The sequence below is a fragment of the Acinonyx jubatus genome, chromosome B3 (assembly GCF_027475565.1).
Source record: "Acinonyx jubatus isolate Ajub_Pintada_27869175 chromosome B3, VMU_Ajub_asm_v1.0, whole genome shotgun sequence".
In the NCBI taxonomy this organism is placed as follows: Eukaryota; Metazoa; Chordata; class Mammalia; order Carnivora; family Felidae; genus Acinonyx; species Acinonyx jubatus.
Genome location: NC_069386.1, coordinates 68,948,952 through 68,971,188, shown reverse-complemented (window position 1 = coordinate 68,971,188; position 22,237 = coordinate 68,948,952). Strand labels below are relative to the sequence as shown.

The window sequence follows — 22,237 nt, the reverse complement described above, 5'->3', positions numbered from 1 at the left end:
GGAAATTTTTAATGAATACTTAAATGTTAAGAAAAAAACAAAAGAAATATATAAGTACTAAAAACAAACACTAAGATGGAAAATTCATTCTTAACACCCTTCATTAACAAAACAAGGAGGAAATAGTTGACAGTAACCAAGACATGGAAATCAAAATCACATTATATGTCGATATACACAGATACAGAAGGACAGTATATATAGATATACACATAGGTATTTTTACATGAAGATAAAAGTGCTATAAAATAAAAGTAAAAACACTGTGGAAATAGATTTGTTTGTTTGTTTGTTTGTTTGTTTGTTTAGAGAGAGAGTATGTGCATGCTAGCAGGGTAAGGGGTAGAGGGAGACACAGAGAATCTTAAGGAGGCTCCACACTCAGTACAGAGCCCAACACAGGACTCAGTCTCTCTAGCCTGGGATCATGACCTGAGTTGAAATCAAGACTCAGACACTCAACTGACTGAGCTACCCAGGCACTCCCAGATGATTAATATTTGTAATATGAAATTAGCTCTTCCAAATACATTTCAAAAATGTAATATATCAATTTTAAAATGAGTAGAACATATGAAGACTATTGACAAAAGCAAAATGCCTATTAATCATAATCATGAAAAATAAAACACTCTTTAATCAGATAAATGTAACTAAGATTACACTAGAGTGCTATTTAGTTCTAACAAATTGTCTAAGTTTAAAAAAAGTGATGATTGTCATGGATAAGGCTGTGAGGAATCAGACACACTCATACACTGATAATGGTAGTACAAACTAATACAATTCTCCAGAAGGTACGTTCAAAATAGATACAAAAAGGCCAACAAATTAGACAAGCTAGAAGAAATGGATAAATTCCTAGAAACATACAACCTTTCAAAATGGAATCAGGAAGAAATAGAAAATCTGAATAGACAAATTACTAGTAATGAAACTGAGTTGGGGTGGCGGGGGGGACTCTCAACAAACAAATGTCCAGGACCAGGATTTACAGGTGAATTCTATCAAACAATTAAAGATTTATTCCCAATTTCTTTCAAACTATTTCAAAAAATACAAGAGGAAGGAAAGTTTCCAAATTCATTCTATTAGGCCAGCATTACCCCAATATCAAAACCAAAGACACTACTAAAAAGAAAAACTATAGGCCAATATTCCTTATGAATAGACATGCAAAAATACTCAATAAAATATTAGCAAACTGAGTTCAACAATATATTAAAGGGATCATTCACCACAATCAAGTGGGATTTATGCCACAGAAGCAAGGATGGTTCTATATTCACAAGTAAATCAACATAATACATCATATTAACAAAATGAATTAAAACTATATAATCATATAAAAACATACAGAAAAAGCATTTGACAAAACTTGAACATCTGTTCCTGATAAAAACTCTCAACAATGTGGGTTTAGATAGAATATACCTCAACATAATAGAAGCCACATATGACAAACACACAGCTAACATCATATCCCATGATTAAAAAAAAAAATGAGAGCTTTTCCTCTAGCAACAGGACCAAGACAAGGATGTCCCTTAGTGCTACCTTTATTCAACATAGCACTGGAAGTCATGGCCACAGCAGTCAGACAACAATAACAATAACAACAAAATTAAAGACATCCAAATTGATAAGAAAGAAGTAAAACTGTCACTATTTGCAGAAAACATAATACTTTACATTGGCAATCCTCAAGACTCAAAAAAAAAAAACTACTAGAACTGGTAAATCAATTCAGTAAGATAACAGGAAACAAAATTAATATACAGAAATCTGTTGCATTTGTATACACTAATAATGAAGTAACAAAGAGAAATTAAGACACAAACACCAGTTACAATTGCACCCAAAAGAAAAAATATCTAAGAATAAATTTAACAAAGAAGATCAAAGAAGTGTGCTCTGAAAACTATAAGACATTGAAGAAAGATATTGAAAACAACATGCAGAAATGGAAAGATATACCATGCTCATGCACTGGAAGAATTAATATCACTAAAATGTCCATACTACCCAAAGGAACCTACAGATTTCAGGCAATGGCTATCAAAATACAAATAGCATTTTTCACAGATCTAAAACCAATAAACCTAATCTTTGTATGGAACACAAAAGACTCCAAATAGCCAAAACAATCTAGAGAAAAGGACAAAGTTGGAATTATCACAAGCCTTGATTTCAAGATATCCTACAAAGCTATCATTTATAATCAAATATTATGGAACTGGAACAAAAATAGACATGTTAAGTCAATGGAACATAATAAAGAGCCCAGAAATAACCCCATAATTATATGATCAATTTATCTCTGACAAAGGAGGTAATAAGGAAAAGGCAATCTTTTTGATAAGTGGTGTCGGGAAAACTGGACATCTACATACAAAAGAATGAAACTGGACCATTTTATTACACTATACATAAAAATAAACCCAAAATGCATTAAAGACCTAAATGTGAGACCTGAAACTATAAAATTCCTAAAATAAAAGATAGGCAGTAATCTCTTGGACATTGGCCTTAGCAACATGCATATGGATATGTCTCCTCAGGCAAGGGAAATAAGAGCAAAAATGAACTATTGGGACTACATCAATCTAAAAGGCTTTGGCACAATGAAGGAAACCATCAACAAAACAAAAAAGGCAACCTAATGAATGGGAGAAGATATCTGTAAATAATATATCTGACAAGCGGTTAATATCAAAAAATATCAAAGAACTTATAAAACTCATACCAAAAAAACAAATAATTTAAAAAAATCACCAAAGTACCCAAATAGACATTTTTCAAAAAAAGACCTACAAATGACCAAAAGACAAGTAAAAAGATGCTCACTCACTAATCATCAGGGAAGTGCAAATCAAAATTAGAGATATCAACTCACACCTGTTGGAATAGCTAGAATCAAAACAACAAGAAATAACAAGTTTGGGCAAGGATGTGGAGAAAAAATAACCCTCCCTATGTATTATTGGTGAGAGTGTAAATTGGCATACCCACTGTGGAAAACAGTATGGGGTTTCCTCAAAAGATTAAAAACAGAAATACTAGATAATCCAACAATTCCAGTACTGCAATTTACCCAAAGAAAACAAAACCATCTATTCAAAAAGATATCTGCATTCCTAAGTTTATTGCAGTATTATTTACAAGATATGGAAGCAACCTAATACTAATATATATATATATAGGTTAATATATATTATACACACACACACACACACACACACACACACACACACACACACAATGGAATATTACCCAGACAAAATAGGGAATGAGATCTTTCCTTTTGTGATAACTTTGATAGACCTAGAGAATGTTAAGTGAATACCAAATTATTTCGCTTATATATGAAATCCAAAAAGCAAGGCAAACAATAATAAAAAATACAGGAACACACTCATAAATATAGAGAAGAAACTGATGGGGGTGTCAGAATGGGCAAAGTAGGTGAAGGGTATTAAGAGATACTCTTCCTGGGGTACCTGGGTGGCTCAGTCAGTTAAGTGTCCAACTTCAGCTTAGGTCATGATTTCACAGCTCATGGGTTCAAGCCCTATGTTGGGCTCTGTGCTGACAGCTTGGAGCCTGGAACCTGCTTCACATTCTGTGTCTCTCTCTCTCTCTGGCCCTCCCCTGCTCATGCTCTGTCTCTCCCTCTCAAAACTAAATAAACATTTACAAATTTTAAAACAAAGAGGTACTCTTCCTATTATAAAATAAGTAGGTCACTAGAGAATATAGGCAATAATACTGTAATAATATTGTTCGGTGACAGACAGTAACTACATTTATCATGGTGAGTGCTGTGAAATGTATAGAATTGGTGAATTACTATACTCTACACCTGAAGCAAGTATAACATTGTATGTGAACTATACTTCAATAAAAAATAAACCAGAATTCTTTGACATGACAATAATAATACACACCAAAAAGTTTCAATTATCCTTCATTTATGATCAAGAATCTCACTTGAAGAAAATTTGCTTAATGCTACAATAGATTAGTTAAAAAATAAGCTATAGGGCTACATATATATTAGAACCATACTTATTAAAAAATATTAGAAATAACCTAAATGTCTACAATAGAGAATTAAATTATTAATGATAATTCCACCTGAGGAGCCATTCAAACATGTATAATGAAATAAAAGTCAGTAACATGAAAATATATGAATAATTTTCATTGAATAAAAAGAAATGGTTATCAAATAAGATGAATAGGAAATCCTAACCCCTAATCCATAACCTTGGGAGAGGTCTCTGAACAGCAGGATATTAGGCACATACCCTAACCCTAACCCTAGATCTGAGAGAAACAAATGAATAGGAAACCCATTTTTTAAACTTATATTCCAGGAAAAAAAATAGAAATTCTTATCTTCTATGCTTATCAATAAATTGTTACTCTCTGGACTTCTGTGTATTTATTAGTTTGAAGCATATGGAATTGTTCTTTCTGTAGGTCGAAAGATGATTAAATTTTAATGTTATAAATTTCAATCTAATATATTAACTAATTTGTTTCTTACATAATTTTCTAAACTACCATTAAGCAACCAAACTAAATTATGGATGCTTATTTCATGCCTGAATTAAGTAACGTGGTTCCCCCAATGCACTGCCACCACCCATTTTCCCCCCAGCCCCACACTACTAACAACCATTCTTTCTTATGTCATCATTCCTCCCTTTTACTACCCCACATCATACCCAGGCTCCTGCATGTCACAAGTCTGTGCTTCCTCAGCAGGAAAGCAGCATAAGAAGGTAGGAGCACCATGCTCCCACTATAGCCAAGAATAGACTTGAGAGGAGTCAGGCCAGGCAGTAGTAGGAATCCTGAGGGTTACTGTAGCCAAAAGGAAACACTACAGAGGTCCTACTAAGAGGACCCACCACAAGGGCAATGGATGTAGAATTTTATAGCCAATAACTGAGATAAAATACATAAAGATTAAGCAAAGAATAATGGGGTAATTACAGAACTGAATAGCAGTGGATATGATATCTCAAAGGACCTATAATCAACTCTATCTAAAGATTTTGAACACACAATGTGTGGATATTTTAAAATAGGATATTCTGGAATACAAAAAGACACACGTTTAGTATGTTCCCAACTGTATAAAATAAATAAAAATATTTTAACGACCAACAGAAAAGTCAGTAAAAATAAAAGATTATTTTTTTTCTTAGTCGCAGGAAAATTAGGTGTTTTTCCCTGTTTTTTTTTTCTTTATCTTCCAAATGTTAAAAAATCCTTTATTAAACAAGTGGTCTTAATTTGACACATTTCAATAGATAGGAAAAATATTCTCATCAATCAGAGTGGTATATTTGATAGAAAAATCAATATATTAACTCTACAAGGAGAAGGTCTAACTTTAAAAAGTGGGAAGGCATGCACAGGTAACTAACACCAGGAACAGCAACAACACATACAACTGGCCAATAAACATATTTATTGATATTTAGTCTCATCATCATCAGTGATCATCATCAATCTTCATTGTTTTGTGTTTTACTGATCAACAGAGAAAGAGAATTCTCAGTATTATCAAGGTTTCAAAAAAAAAGGTGCTCTTATACATTGATGAAGGGATTATAAATTGATATTTGTTAGAATTTAAAATGTACAAGTATATTCCTAGAAGTACTAGCATAAGAGCAAATATTATGTACATGCAGCACATATGTTCATATAATATATATGTATTTACAAACAGATACACACATGTATACAAATAATAGAATGTTGTTGGCCCATGTCAATCAATAGAAAAGGTATTAATCACATTTTAGTATATTGATATAATGGAATACCCTGAAGTTCTTAAAATCAACTAAATAATTCTACACATACTGTGGGGAGCCGGGCCCCGGTGCCAGGCTGAGCCCAGGTCGAGCAATGTTCCCCGTTGACTCAAGCCAACCTGGTGGTTCCCCCTCCCATTCCCCCACTTTCAAGGGCATACAAAAGACTTGTCAAGGCTAAGAGAGTTAATTCCTAAAGACTGTGGTCTGCAGGTGTTGGCAGTAATGCTACCTCCCTTTTTCTACCCCGAGTCAGATAGACACAAACATGGGAACTGTGTTTTGCTAGCAATCTATCAACAAGGTCTTGTGACCTGTTCAAAAAGTTCACAAGGTATACAAAACTACATGTTTTGACTGGCAATAATCATGTAAAACCTGTTTATTCTTAAAATGACCTAATCCATAAAAGTCTTATATTATAAAAGATTGTGTACAACAACAATAAAGCCGTCACTTGGGCCATCAGCCCAGGGGACCCTCCTGTTCCCAAACTTTCTCTTCTCTCTTTTTTCTTGCATTCCCCTACCCTCAGAACCCTGACCTCGGTGTTTGTCGCGCCGGTCGCGACACATACAGATCTGGAAAGATTTAAATTTTACGTGAAAAGAAAGCGCATAAAATTAATATGAAACTTTGTGTTTCAATAAAAAAAATTCTCCAAGAATGAATACAAAATATTATAAATAGTAAGTCCTGAAAAGTAAGATTACATGTGGCTTTCACTTCCTCAAGCCTGTATTTCTGTTCTGTTGAAATGATCTAAAACAACTTATATTGTTTTTGACTTAAAAAGTATGATTTTTAAATACAAAATAAGGGGTTCAAGATGTGCACCCTTTCAAATTCAGATTATAGTGATATCAATATTCAAATAAGCATTTAAAAATTGAAATAAAATTTTACAAATGTGTGAACAACTGTATAGTCATATAAGTATCACAACCGTCACTTTAAAAATGTTCTCAGAGATTCATTGCCATGATAAAGTGACTTGTGAGCAGTCTATTGCTATTGTTTAGTTGATGGATACCAGTAAGAAAGGAGAGGGTAGGAAAAGGCAGGAGAAGGGAGGAGCGAGAAAGGACAGGAGCAATGAAAGAAAAGAAAGAGAGAGGAATAGAAGCAAGGATTACCATAAAGGTTTTAAGAGAGGCAGTTAACATACATACCAGGAGAATATTTCCTGTTTCTTCTGTCGCCTACTTACTGCTTAAAATTACGCAGTAATTTTTCCTGCTCTCTCAACATCACAGCATTTTGGCATATAAAACTCTTGGGAGCTGTCTATAGCCCATCTTTCTTGCACCTCACAAATGTCATGAACTACCTTGCTCCTTCATGAATGCTCAGCTTTACCCATACTTTTGTTCTGCACTTAAGGCACCCTGACTTTTTTCATTTAGCTGATTATTTCTTATTATAAAAATTCATTCCATCTATTCCACAACTAGTCAATGATGTCTCACTCTCCTCCAGTCTGGATTAGATATTCCCCTTCTATGCTTTCACATCATACTTGCAAACCTTTCATAATAAATTTTTCATGATAATATAATTTACACTTAAATAGTCTCTCTATCTCCCCTGTTAGGTCTATGAGCTTCTTGAAAGAAGGGACTGTGCTTAGTCATAAATGCTGGCCCATGTAAGTGTTGTGAGTTTGGGGAAAAAGATGAGTGATTGGATGGATGTGGGCATGCATATGTATATAAATGCATGGATAGTTGATGGTAATGGTTTTGTGATAAAAATTTTGATTTTATACTTTATTCCTATTGAAAACTGATTCCAGTAGAATAGAAAACAATTGCCACTCTAGAAATTGCCACAAATATATGGCAGGTATAAGGTTACTCACATTAAAACCAGTTGCTAAGATCTTTTCTAGTCTCTATCCAAATGTAATACAATCAAGACTCAGAAATTTCCCTGTAAATCAAAACATAATCTAGGCATATGGAGCAATACATACAGCCTGAAATGAAAATTCTCACTTCCCTTGGAGAGACCAGCACCACTGGGTGTCCAAAAAGTGCTTGTCGAATTGGAAAACAGAAATGGAGATTTATTATTTTTATTATTTTATTTTATTTTATTTATTTCTGGGAGAGAGAGAGCACAAGCAAGGGAGGGGCAGAGAGGGAGTCACAGAATCTGAAGCAGGCTCCAGGCTCTGAGCTGTCAGCACAGAACCCAACACGGGGCTCGAATCCACAAACCATGAGATCATGACCTGAGCCGAAGTTGGTCGCTTAACCGACTGAGCCTCCCAGGTGCCCCCAGAAATGGAGATTTGAAAAAAAAGGAAAGAGGGAGAGATTTTCTAATGTTGTGCCATAAATGTATACACTGTTAGGATAAAAAGAATAGCCAATAATTTTAGCAGGCTATTGACATAATATCTCCACTTACCTGGCCCCCAAAAAATTTTTCAACCCAGAAAGTAATATTTTCACTGTTACTGGATCTTTCAAAAAAATGTTTCCCTCTTTGATGCTATATGATTAGTGCTTCTCACAGCTGCTCCTGCTCTAACAATAATCTAACAACACCTTTTGGGGACCACTTAATGGTTCCATGACCTGAGTCCCCAAGCCATTCATCATGGGAGTTTTACTTAGTTCTCATGTCATGGCATTAAGAGAAGGAAAGAGTATTAGAAGTTTGGTTAAATAAGTAAATGGAAAGCAAAGGAAACTACGTATAATAAACTGTGACAGCAAAATATCTTTAAGGAAAGTTAGCATCTTCTAAAATTTTAATGTCTATTTATAAACTATCATGTAGATCAAATACCAGTGAAAAAGGAATAGTTATTAACAAACTCATTAAGAATTATTGAGGATATTTTTGAAAGCATATCCATGGACTATCCTTGGAAACACTGTACTTGCTTTTTACCTCATTTATACAATTAACATCCCCATTTTAGAGATACTAGTATTATATACCAGAAAAAGACTAAACATGTTGGCAAAGGTCACTATGCTAGAGTCAGATCTATATTCAAAAACCGTTATTTTTTTATTTCAAAGTACATGGATTTAATCCTACACTCTACTGCATCCTTTTATATGATTGCTGTAATATAAAAATAAGAACTTACAGATTTGTCTTTTAAATTTTCTGAATGTTTTTACACATGTTATCTAATTTATTTTTTCAAACAAAATGGTGAGGTGGAAATGCAATATTCTTCCCTATCAAATGAAGAAACAGGTTGTCAGTTATATCCAGTTAATAGCAGAAAATAGTTAGAATTCATGTTCCTTGGGATTCAGTGCAGTGATCTTTTTATTCATTAACTGAATGCAGACATACTGAATGTCTCTAACTGCTTAGAAAAGCAATGTCTGTTTTTAAGACACAAAGAAGAAAAAATATCACACATTCTCATATCTTGTAACAGTATTATAAGAGCTCCATTTCAACATATTGTTCTAATAAACTTGATTGTTAACAATTATTCTCATTATATAAAAATTTTTTAACTAAATTCTACATAATATCTGACCTGGAGAGTTTAAAATGAGCAAAAACTTAGTGTGTGAATTTTAACATACTTTTTAAGATCAAAACTGAATTTTCACCTAAATATCTAGCAGAGGGAAAGGTAAACCTAAGCCAACTATGACTGAAAAACAATATGCCAAAACAAAGTAGACAACTAAAATCTTAATTCATAATAGAAAATAATATGTCCTCATTTATCTTTCTCAGGTATTTAATTTTATTGAGGGAAAATTCACACAACACAAGATCATTTGAAGCGTAGAATCCAATGGCACAATTCTGTGCAACCACAACTTCTATCTAGTTCCAAAATATTTCCATCACCCCAAGGAAAACTCCATATCCATCGAGCAGTCACTGGCCATTCCTCTCTTCCAGCTCCTGACAAACACTAATCTGCTTTCTGTCTCCATGCACTTACCTATTCTGAATATTTCATATAAATAAAATCAAAACAATATGTGACCTTTAATGTCTGGCTTCTTTCATTTATAATTTTCAAGTTTATATATATTGAAGTGTATATCAGTACATTTCTTTTTATGATTAATATCCCTTTGTGTGGATAAACCACATTTGTTTCTCCATTCATCAGATGATAAACATGTGCATTGTTTCCACCTTTGGCTCCTGTGAAAAGTTCTACTAAAAATATACATGCACAAGATTTTTTTTTTACCTGTTTTCAAATATTTTGTATAAATACCTAGGAGTAGAATTAATGGGTTATATGGTGTAGAATTAATGGATTATATGGTAATTCCCTGTTTAACTTTTTAAGGAAATGCAATACTGTTTTCCACAGTGGGTGTCCCTTTTTATATTCATACTAATGATGCACAAAAGTTCTAATTTCTCCCCATCCTAGCCAAAACTCATTTTTGTTTTTTGTTTTTTTTCTTGCTAATAGACAACTTAATGGTCAAAAGGCGGTATTTCATTGTGGTTTTGACTTATAATTCCCTAATGACTAACAATATGGAGTATCTTTTCATGTGTTTGTTGGCCATTTGTATATCTTCATTGGAGAAATGTCTATTCGGGTCTTTTGCCCATTTTTATTGAGTTGGTTTTTATTTTTACTGTTGAGTTATAAGAATTCCTTAAATATTGTGAATAGAAGACCCTTATCAGATATATGACTTGCAAATATTTTCTCCAATTCTATCTAACATACTATCTTTTCACTGTCTTGATATTGTACTTTGATACACAATTATTTATTTATTTTTTCTTGATGTCATACCTCCTTAGGCTGTTCTTGGCTGTAATACTTACCTAGACTTTCTATGTATTTAATGACCTTGACAGTTTTAAGGAGCACTGGCCATAAATGTTGTAGGATACCCTTCTATTGGAATGTATTTGATTTTTTTTTCATGATTAGACCAGAGTCATGGGTTTGGGGGAGGAACACCACAAATAAAGTGCCATTTTAATCACCTCCTATCAAGGTTATATTCATTTCTCGTGGCCTTGATTATCAGGCTGAAATAGTGTTTGTCAGTTTTCTTCATTGTAAAGTTACTTTTCCCTGCTTTCCATACTGTACACTTTGGAAAGAAGTCATCATGCTGAACCCGTATTTAAGAAATGAGGGGTTATGTTCCTCCAGGTTTAGGTTTAGGTTAGAGTGTCTACATAATTTACTTGTAATTCTTCTGTATGGAAAATTTCTACCCTACTTATTAATTTATTCAATCATTTATATCAATATGGGGCTCATGGATATTTATTTTATAATTTGGATTAAGATACTTATTTGGATTAAATATTATTTTATTTTGTTGTACAAATTTTTTCAGTTTAGCTCAGTGGGAGCTCTTTCATTTGGTTCCTGATATACCCTGGTATCCTCCATCAAAATGGGTGAGTGTGTATATATTTGAACATTTCCTTATTTTCTAGCATTACAGAATGTTCCAGGCTTATCCTGTGTATTTCTGCCCTATTTCTATAATCAGCCACTTCTCCAAGGATGTCTGGTTCCTTTTACTGGAGATGATATTAGAAACAAAAATCTGGGCACTACGCATGCTCGTTGTTGCCAGGGCATCATTCCTTTTAGGTTCTCATTGATGACACAGTATGCATAAAACCACATATCGAAAATTATACTATCATATAGAATAGTATCACTGCACTGAAATCTCCTGTACCTCACCTATTCATCCACCCCACTGAACCTGTGAACCCTTGATAACCACACATCTTTTCACTGTCTCCATAGTTTTGCATTTTCCATAATGTCATATAGATGGAATAAGTATGCAGCCTTCTCAGATTTGCTGCTTTCACTTAGCAATATACACTTCAGTTTCCTGAATATACATTCATGACATGATACCTTATTTTATTTATTGCTAAATAATCCATTGTATGATATACCACAGTTTTTTTAATCCATTCACCTATTGAAGGACATCTTGGCTTTCTATAGTTTTTGGTAATTATGAATAAAGTTCCTATATACATGCAGTTTTTATGGGAACATAAGTTTTTAACCATCTGGTAAATACCTAGGAATACTATCACTTTATCTTATGGTAATATTATCATCAGCTTTGTAAGAAACTACCAAAATGTATGTCCCATTTCCTATTTCCACCAGCAGTGAATGGGAGTTTTGAAAAAAATTTTTCAGTTTTATTGAGGTATAAAAGAAAGACAAATACTACATGGTATCACCAATATGTAAAATAAAAGAAAAAAGCATAGAAACAGAGAGTACAAAGTGGTTGCAAGGGGCTGGGTAGGGGAGGGGAGGAGGAAATAGGGAAATGTTGGTAAAAGTACAAACTTTCAGCTATAAGATGAATAAGGTATGAAGATCTAATGTAAAACAAGGTTACTATAGTTGATCACAGTGTATTGTATAATTGAAAGTTGCTAAAGGAGTAGAACTTAAGTGTTCTCACAAAAAAATTAAATAAATATGTAAAGCGATGGATGTGTTAATTAATGTTTTTATCATGATGAGGATAATGTTTTTACAATGTATATGTATGTCAAATCACCACGATGCACACTTTAAACTTCTTACAGTTTTGTTAAAGAGAGTTCCTCTTGCTCTGCATCCTTGCTACCATTTAATGTTGTCAGTTTTTTAAGCCAATTGAATAGGTGTACAGTTGTATCTCATTTGTTGTCAAAAGTTGAAATTCCTCAATGACAAATGATGTTGTGTCTTTTCATGTGTATGTGTGTGTGGGGGTGTGTTTGTTTCTCTGTTTGTTTTGCCATCTGTATATCTTTTATGGTGGGGTTTGGTCTGTTTAGAATTTTTGCCCATTTTGTAATCGATCTGTTTATTTTCTGAGGGTTGAGCTTTAAGAATTCCTTGTATATTTTGGATATATTTCTTTATCAAATATGTGTTTTCCAACTATTTTCTCCCAATCCTTGGTTTGTCTTTCAATTCTCTTACCATGGTCTTTCACAGAAGTTTTTAAATTTTAGAAAGTTCCACTTATCAATTTTTTCTTCCATGTATCATGTTTTTTTTGGAATTGTGTCAAAAAACTCCTCTCCAAATCCAAGATCACTTAGATTTTGTCCTCTTTAACTTCTGGATGTTTTGGAGTTTTGCAATTTATATTTAATTGTATGATCCATTTTTAGTTATTTTAGTGAAAGACAAAAGGCCTATGTTTTCATTCCTTTTCTGCATATGAATGTCATATTATCCCAAAACCATTGAAAAGACTATCATCTCTCCACTGAATTGCCTTTGCTCCTTTGTCAAAGACCAGTTGACCGTTTTCATGGGTCTATTTATAGATGGTCTCCTCTCCTCCATTGCCATACATGTCAATTTTTACACTAATGCCACATTATCTTGGTTACTGTAACTTTATAGCAGTCCTTGAATTCAAGTAGTAGCTATCTCCTACTTTGCTCTTTTTCCGTATTGTGTTGGGTATCCAGATTTTTTTCTTTCCATATAAAGTTTAGAATCAATTTGTCAAAGTTCACAGAACAGCTTGCTGAGGTTTGGGTTGGGATCGCATTAACTCTCTAGATCAAGTTAGGAATAATCCACATCTTAACAATATTCTCCACTATTCAGATATTCTTTGATATCTTTTTTTTTTACTTTTTTTTTTAACATTTATTCATTTTTGAGAGACAGAGACAGAGCATGAGTTGGGGAGGGGCAGAGAGAGCTTGAGACATAGAATCCAATGCAGGCTCCAGGTTCTGAGCTGCCAGCATAGAGCCCCACATGGGGCTTGAACTCACAGACCATGAGATCATGACCTGAGATGAAGCTGGATGCTTAACTGACTGAGCCACCCAGACACCCTGGGTCTTTGGTATCTTAACAGAGTTTTATAACTTTCTGCATATATATCACATATATATTTCATAGGATTTTACCTAAATGTTTCATTTTTCATGGTAATATAAATGGTATTGTTTAATTTTAGATTCCAATTGTGTAGGGCCGTATATAGGAAAACAATTTACTTTGGAATATGAATTTTGTTTTTATGACATTGCTATAATTGCTCATTAGTTCCAGGAGGATTTCTTCTCATTTGTTTGGTATTTTCTACGTAGAAAATTATGTTATCTGTGAACAAATGCAGTTTTATTTCTTTGTTCTGAGTCTACATACCCAATATTTTTCTAGTCTTATTGCACTAGTGAGGGCTTCCAGTATAATGTTGAATAGGAGAAATGAAATATTGTTGCAGTATTAGGGGGTAAACAACCAGATTCTCCCTCTCAAGTGAGATGTTAGCTGTTTTAGTTGTTGGTTTTAATAACTGTTTTTTCACCAAATTGAGAAAATTCTCCTCTATTGTTAGTTTGCTGAAAGTTTTCACCATGAATGGGTGTTGGATTTTATCAAACACAAAATGCACCAAATATTTTAATGTATCACCTCATATGATCATGCGATTTTTGTTCTTTAGCCTGTTATAATTTAATTGCTTTTCAAATGTTCAAGACTTGTGTAACTAGAATAACTCCCCATCGGTCTTGGGTATAATCTTTTTAAATATTGTTGATTTAGATTTGCTAATATTTTGTTAGGGATTTTGCATGTATGTTCATGAAAGATATTGGTCTCCAGTTTTTCTTTCTCATAATGTCAACATCTGATTTGGGTATAAGAATAATACTAGAAGGGACACTTGGATGGCTCAGTCAGTTAAGTCTCAGACTCTTCATCTCATCTCAGGTCATGATCTCACCGTTCGTGAGTTCGAGCCCCGCATTGGGCTATGCACTGTCAGTGCCAAGCCTGCTTCGAATTCTCTATCCCTCTCTCTCTGTCCCTCTCCCACTCATCCTCTCTCTCTCACTCTCTCAAAATAAATAAACTTTTTTCTTAAAACAAAGAATAATGCTAGAAAGCATTCCCTTTGCTTTTTATTTTTGGAAGAAATTGTAGAGAATTAGTATCATTTATTCCATAAATGTTTGGCAAATTCACCAGTGAAATTTTTGGGCAAGTCGCATTTTTTGAAGGTTATTAATTATTGATTCATTTTTTTATTACAGATAAGCCTATCATATTATCTATTTCTCTATTAGGTAAGTTTTGGTAGTTTGTGTCTTTCAAGGAATTAATTGATGCATTTCATCTAAGGTATCAAATTTGTGGGCTTAAGGTTGTTAAAAAATATCTCCTTATTATTCTTTTAGTATTCATGGAATAATTAGTAATGACCCTTCTTTTATTTCTAATATTGGTATTTGTGTCTTCTCTCTCTTTCTTTTGTTTGCCAGGCTGGAAGTTTATCACTTTCATTGATTTGCTCAAAAAACTACCTTTTTAATGTTGTTGGTTTTTTCTATTTTGTTTTAAATTTTATTGATTTCTGCTCAAATATTTATGTCTTTTTTTCACTCGCTTTAGGCTTAACTTGTTCTTTCTCTTTTTTTTCAGTTTCCTAACATGTAAGCTTAAAGTACTGAGTTTAGATCTTTTATCTTTTCTAATATATGAATTCAATGGTATAAATTTCCCTCTAAGTACTTTTTTCATTGTGTTCCACACATTTTGATAAATTGTAGTTTAAAAAAATTTTTTTAACATTTATTTATTTTTGAGGCAGAGGGCAACACAGCATGAACGGGGGAGGGTCAGAGAGAGAGAGAGACACAGAATCCGAAGCACGCTCCAGGCTCTGAGCTGTCAGCACAGAGCCTAACACGGGGCTCGAACTCACAGACCACGAGATCATGACCTGAGTCGAAGTTGGGCGCTTAACCAACTGAGACACCCAGGCGCCCCGATAAATTGTAGTTTAATTTCCATGTGGTTAAAAACATTTTTAGGGGCTCCTGGGTGGCTCACTCAGTTAAGTATCCAACCTCGGCTCAGGTCATGATCTCACTGTTCGTGAGTTTGAGCCCTGCCTCGGGCTCTGTGCTGACAGCTCAGAGCCTGGAGCCTGCTTTGGATTCTGTGTCTCCCTCTCTCTCTGTTCCTTCCCTGCTTGCATTCTGTTGTCTCTCTCTCAAAAATAAAGATAGATTTTTAAAAATTAAAAAAAACATTTTTAATATCTTTTAAGACTTATTCTTTGATCCATGTGCTATTTAGAATTGTATGGCTTAATCTCCAAATGTATTAGAATGTTCCAGCTATCTTTGTTATTGATTTTTAGTTTCATTCCAATGTGGTTTGAGAACATACTTTGTCTGATTTCTACTCTTTTTGAGGTGTGTTTTATGACCCAGAAAGCGATCTATCTTGCTGAACATTCCATGTGAACTGGAAAAGAACATATATTCTGTTATTGTTGGATGAAGTGATCTATAAATATAATTAGATCAAGCTGATTGATGGTTCCTTTGAGAGCAACTATGAGCTTACTGAAGTTCTGCCTTCTGGATGTATCAATTACTGAAAACAGAGACTTGAAGTTTCCAACTATAATAGTGGATTTGTCTATTTCTCATTGGACTTATATCAAGTTTTGCCTCATGTATTTTCATGGTCTGTTTTTAGGTGCATACATACTAAGGAATGTTATGTCTTCTTGAAGAATGAGTGATTTCTCTCTGGGAACTTTTTTTTTCTCCTACACTTTTGGAGGATAATTTTGCTGAACATAGAAATCTAGATTATTTTTTTTAACAAGGTAAATATTTCACTTCACTCTTTCAACCATAACATGGTTGTGACAAGATGTCTGATGGAATTCTTATCCTTGTTCCTCTATAAATAATGTTTACCCTCCTTGGATTCCTTCAAGATTTTCTCTTTTGTTTTCTACAGTTTGAATATAATATGCCTATGTATAGATTTTTTTCTTGTTTCTTTTTTTTTTCATGTTTGTCATTATTTTTGGAAAATTCTCAAGCCATTATTATTTCAAATATTTCTTCTCCTTTTCCTTTCTTTTCCTCTGTTATTCCAATTATACATATATCCTTTTATTATTGTACCCCATTCTTGAATAATATATATGATTATTTTTGTCATTTTTTTCCTTCCAAGTATTTGAATTTGGGAAGTTTCTACTGATGTATCTTCAAGCTCAAAGATTCCATCCTTGTTATGTCCAATCTAGTGATGAGCCTATGAAAGGCATCCTTCATTTGTCTTACCATGTTTTTGATTTCCAGCATTTCCTTTTGATTCATATAGTTTCTATCTCTCTGTTTACCTCACCAATCTGTTTTTGCATAGAGTCTACTTTTCCAATTAGAATGCTTTATGTATTAATTATAGTTATTTTAAATTCCTTATACAATAATTCCAAAATATGTCATATCTGACTCAGCTTCTGATAATTGCTTTCTCCCAAGATTGTAGTTTCTCTTGCTTTTTATTGTGCTTTGAAATAAACCTGATTTTAAAACACTTTTATTTCTTGTGGCATATATATACATACATACATGTGTGTGCATATACACACACACACACATATATACATATATATGTATATACATATACATATACATATACATATACATATACACACACACACACATACATATATAAAATGAGAAGTTGGGAATAAGTTTAGGAATTCCATGGGCTTGCACCAATGGGTTGACAAGGCATGAAGAATTACAAAGCCATAGGATGCTCACACCCAAATTTGGGTAAACGAGATTAGTCAAATAAGGATAGAGAGGGCGGGGCAAAGGCCCCCAAGATAGAGACAAGGGGCAAAAGCCCCAAAACAAATGTATATGAAGTATACAAGGTTAGGTATTCAGGGTGAAAACACCTCCCAATTTAGTACAACAGCAGAAAGTTGCTTTCACAGGAAGGAAGGACCAAATTAGGTAAACAGGTAAATAGGGCTATAGACCCTGGTGGGGGGTGCCCAGAGAGGAGCTAATTAGCAAAAGAAAGGTGCCTTGTTAACCCTGAGGCAGCATGGTTTATTTGTCTTATCCCCTAGGCTGGCTAAGATAAACAGACACAGAGCCTCTTGTCTGCAGTTAACATCCATCTGCCCTGAGCCAGGATTTTTATATTGACCTAAACCCCTAACACTGTATATCTTCAAAACCCCCTTTCCCTCACACCCATGAGTTAATGTTCAAAGATTCACTGTCTCTTTGTGCACATCCATCACGCTTGTAAGCCTTCTGATCCTAATAAGTACAGAGCAAGGACCCTTATTCAGGGCTCTTGTCTTTTCCTGGACATCTCTCACATTTTAATCCTGCATCCCACTTTCTTGCTGGACAAGAAAGAACTCTAGACCCAAGGTCTATGACACAATTGAGGCCAGAATTACCCTGAGACCAAAACCAGAAAAAGATACCACACAAAAAAGAAACCTATAGGCCAATAGCCCTGATAAACACAGATGCAAAAATCCCCAACAAAATGCAAATGGTATATAGCAATGCATTAAAAAGATAATTCACCATGATCCAGTGGGATTTATTCTGGGCTGCAAAGGTGGTTCAATATTCACGCATCAATCAATGTCATAAATGACATCAACAAACAAAAAAGATAAAAATCAAATTGCCTTATCATTAGATGGGGGGGGAAGCATTTGATAAAATTCAATGTCCATTCATGATAAAAACTCTCAACCAGATGGGGTTAGGGAAAACATACTTCCACATAATAAAGGCTATATATGAAAAACCATAGCTAACATCATACTCAATGGTGAAAAACAGAGAGCTTTTCCTTTAAGATCAGGAACAAGACAAGAATGTCCACTCTCACCACTTTCATCTGTCATAGCACTGAATATGTTATGCCACAATAATCAAACAAGAAAAAGAAATCAGAAGCATCCATATGGGTAAAGAAGAAGTTAAACTGTCACTATATGCAGAAGACATCACACTATACATAGAAAATCCTAAGGACTCCACCAAAAAACAAAAAAAAAAACAAAAAAAAACCCAAAAAACTACAAGAAGTAATAAATGAATTCAGTAAAGTGGCAGGGTACAAAATTAACAGCCAAAATATGGTAGTGTTTCTGTATACTAATAATGATGTAGCAGAAAGAGAAAAACAGAAATTTTTAAAATAACACCATTTATAGTTGCACCAGAAAAATAAAATACCTAGGAGTAAACTTAAGTGAGGTGAAAGACCTCTATCCCCAAAACCATAAAACATTGATGAAAGACCCTGAAGATGACACAAACAAATGGAAAAATGGAAAGTTATTCCATGCTCAGGTATTGGAAAAATTAATATTGTTAAAATGTTCATATCACCCAAAGCAATCTACAGATTCAAGGCAATCTCTACCAAAATATCAGCAGCATTATTCACAAAACTAGAATAAGTAATACAATAAACAAATAAATAATAGCCAAAGCAATCCTGAAGAATACAAGATACCTGGAGGTATCATAATCCCAGATTTCAAGATACATTGCAAAGTTGTAATAATCAAAACAGAATGGTACCGGAGCACCTGCGTGGTTCAGTTAAGAGGCCAACTCTTGATCTAATCACCAAGGTCTCAGTCATGATCTCACTGTTGGTGGGATCAAGCCCTGTGTTGGCCTCTGTGCTGACAGTGTGGAGCCTGCTTAGGATTCTCTCTCTCCCTCTCTCTCTGCCCCTCCCCAACTTGTGCACACACTCTCTCTCTCTCTTTCTCTTTGTCTGTCTCTCTCTCTAAAAATAAATAAATAAACCTTAAAAAGCCACAATACAAAAACAGATACATAGATCACTGGAACAGAACAGAAAACCTAGGACAAACCCACACTTGTATGGCCAATCAGTCTATGACAAAGGAGGCAAAAATATGCAACATCAAGACCACCATGTATGAGATATATTCGGTGTCCTACAACATCTGGTGTATAGGAGTCAAGGCCCTGCTGAGGAGCCGGCTGCAGGTCCTGTGCCACATCACCCAGGTGACCAGACAGTTGCTCATCTACACTGGCACGTACATGCTCCAAGTGCTTGGTGACACAGAAGAGCAGACTCCTCCCAGGTCACAGTCCCGACAGAGGTTCACATGTGGATAAGGATGCACACTGCAGGGGACCCAGCTGGCTCATGACCCTAACATTCCCTCTCAAAAAATGAATTTTGAAGATGCTTATGTTCCAAACCATGTGCACTTATACACTGTGGGTCCTGTGTGCTCGGGAGTGGCACCCAGGCGAAGAAAAAGGGATTGATGGCATATGAAATGGGGCTATGTATCAGGATGCCCTGAAGGGAGGAGATACCTAGGGGCTTCTGTGGGGGTAGGAAGAACCAAACGTGTGGTATCTCCGGAGCAACACAAATTATGCATTAAGCCTCACCTCCTGCAATATACCAATCACAAGAGCTACTTTTAATATGGATTAAAGAAAAATGGAGAGTTTCTTCAATAAATGGTACTGGGAAAACTAGACACCTACATGCAAAAAATAAAACTGAGGATCACTTTATTACACCCTGTACAAAAATAAATTCAGCATGGATTAAAGACCTAAATGTGAGATCTGAAGCCATAAAAATCCTGGAAGGGAACACAGACAATAATTCCTGACACTAGCCATAGCCACGTTTTTCTAGATATGTCTCCACAGGCAAAGAAACAAAAGCAAAAATACACTATTGGGACTATACCAAAATAAAAAGCTTTTGCACCGTGTAGGAAACCATCAACAAAACAAAAGACAACTTACTGAATAGGAGAATATATTTGCAAATAATATATCCAGTAAAGGATTAATATAAAAATATATAAAGAACTCATACAACTTAACACCAAAACACAAACAAACAAACAAATACCCCATTTAAAATATGGGCAGAGGGCCTGAATAGACATTACTCCACAGGAGACTTAAGATGGACAACAGACACATGAAAAGATACTCAACATCATTAATCATCAGGGAAATGCAAATCAAAACCTCAATGAGATATTACCTCATAGCTGTCAGAATAGCTACAATAAAAAGATAAGAAATAACACGTGTTGGCAATGATGAAGAGAAAAAGGAACCCCCAAACACTATTGGTAGGACTGTAAATTGGTACAACCACTAAGGAGGTTCCTCAAAAAATTAAAAATAGAAACACCATATGATTCCATTTTTCCACTACTGGGTATTTACCCAAAGAAATGAAAACACCTTTTCAAAAAGATATATGCACTTCCGTGTTTTTTTTTTTTTACGTTTATTTACTTGAGAGACAGAGCATGAATGGGGGAGGGTCAGAGAGAGAGGGAGACACAGAATCAGAAGCAGGCTCCAGGCTCTGAGCCATCAGCCCAGAGCCCAACGTGGGGCTCGAACTCACGGACCGCGAGAGGGTGACCTGAGCTGAAGTCGGACGCTTAACCGACTGAGCCACCTAGGTGCCCCTGCACTCCCATGTTTATCACAGCATTATTTACAATAGCCCAGATATGGAGCAACCTAAATGTCCATCAATAGACAAATGGATAAAGATGATTTGGTATATATCTATATCTGTATCTATCTATCTATCTATCTATCTATCTAATAATGGAATATTACTCAGCCAAAGAAAGAATGAGATCTTGCCATTTGTGATGACTTTGATTTTGTTTGACCTGGAAGGCATTTTGCTAAGTGAAATAAGTCTGAGAAAGATAAATACCATATGACTTCACTTATAACATGAAATCTAAAAAAACAAAACAAGTAAATAAACAGAAAGCAGAATGAACCTATAAATACAGAGAACAAACTGATAGTTGCTGGGAGAAGGCAGGCAAAATGGGGGAAGGGGTATGGAAGATATAGGCTTCCACTTATTGAATGAATGTAATGGGAATAAAGGTACAGCTTAGGGAAAATAGTCAATGGTATATACTACAATGTTGTAGGGTGACATATGGCAGCTACACTTGTGGTGAACATAGCATGATATAAAGAGAAAGTGAATCGCTATGTTGTACATATGAAACTAATGTAACATTATGTGTCAACTATAGTCAAATAAAAAAATTAACTAATAAAAAATTATTTCCTCTTTCACTCTCTCACAGCAGTGTATACCCTTTTTTCCACAGAAGTTATTTACAGCTTTCAGTTATTTATTTATTTATTTATTTATTTATTTATTTATTTATTTATATAAGTATTTGTTTGCTATCTGATTTTCCCTCAAAACTCTAAGTTCTTGTCTGTAGTTTAGTCAACGTAATATTCCCAAAGCTAGGACCACTGCCTTGCACATTGTGGGCACAGGACATAACATTTGCTCTCCTCAGTGGCCTTTCCTCCTTCCCTGTCTCATCCCCTTTGTTCTGTCACTCCTACCTCCAGAGATCCCCTCCTCACATAAACTGCTTACACAGAAGTCTTCTGTTCAAGCACTTCTTTGGGACACGGAAGCTTAAATGCAGATGGAGCCTAGAGGTGGGAGGCCAAAAGTGAAGTGTTAGAAGGAGACAGAACAATGTCTTATCATGCCTGAGAGATATCAGGGACCTATA

General features: G+C 34.6%; 1 long non-coding RNA gene across 1 annotated transcript in view; it reads left to right on the top strand.

Annotated features, from left to right (window-relative positions):
* The window catches only part of LOC128315979 (uncharacterized), a 30,640-nt gene extending 15,732 nt beyond the window's left edge, over positions 1-14,908 (top strand). The window contains exons 3-4 of the long non-coding RNA XR_008299255.1: positions 11,159-11,222; positions 14,868-14,908. This is a non-coding gene — a long non-coding RNA (uncharacterized LOC128315979). The remainder of the gene's footprint in view (positions 1-11,158; positions 11,223-14,867) is intronic.
* Positions 14,909-22,237: the final 7,329 nt, after the last annotated feature.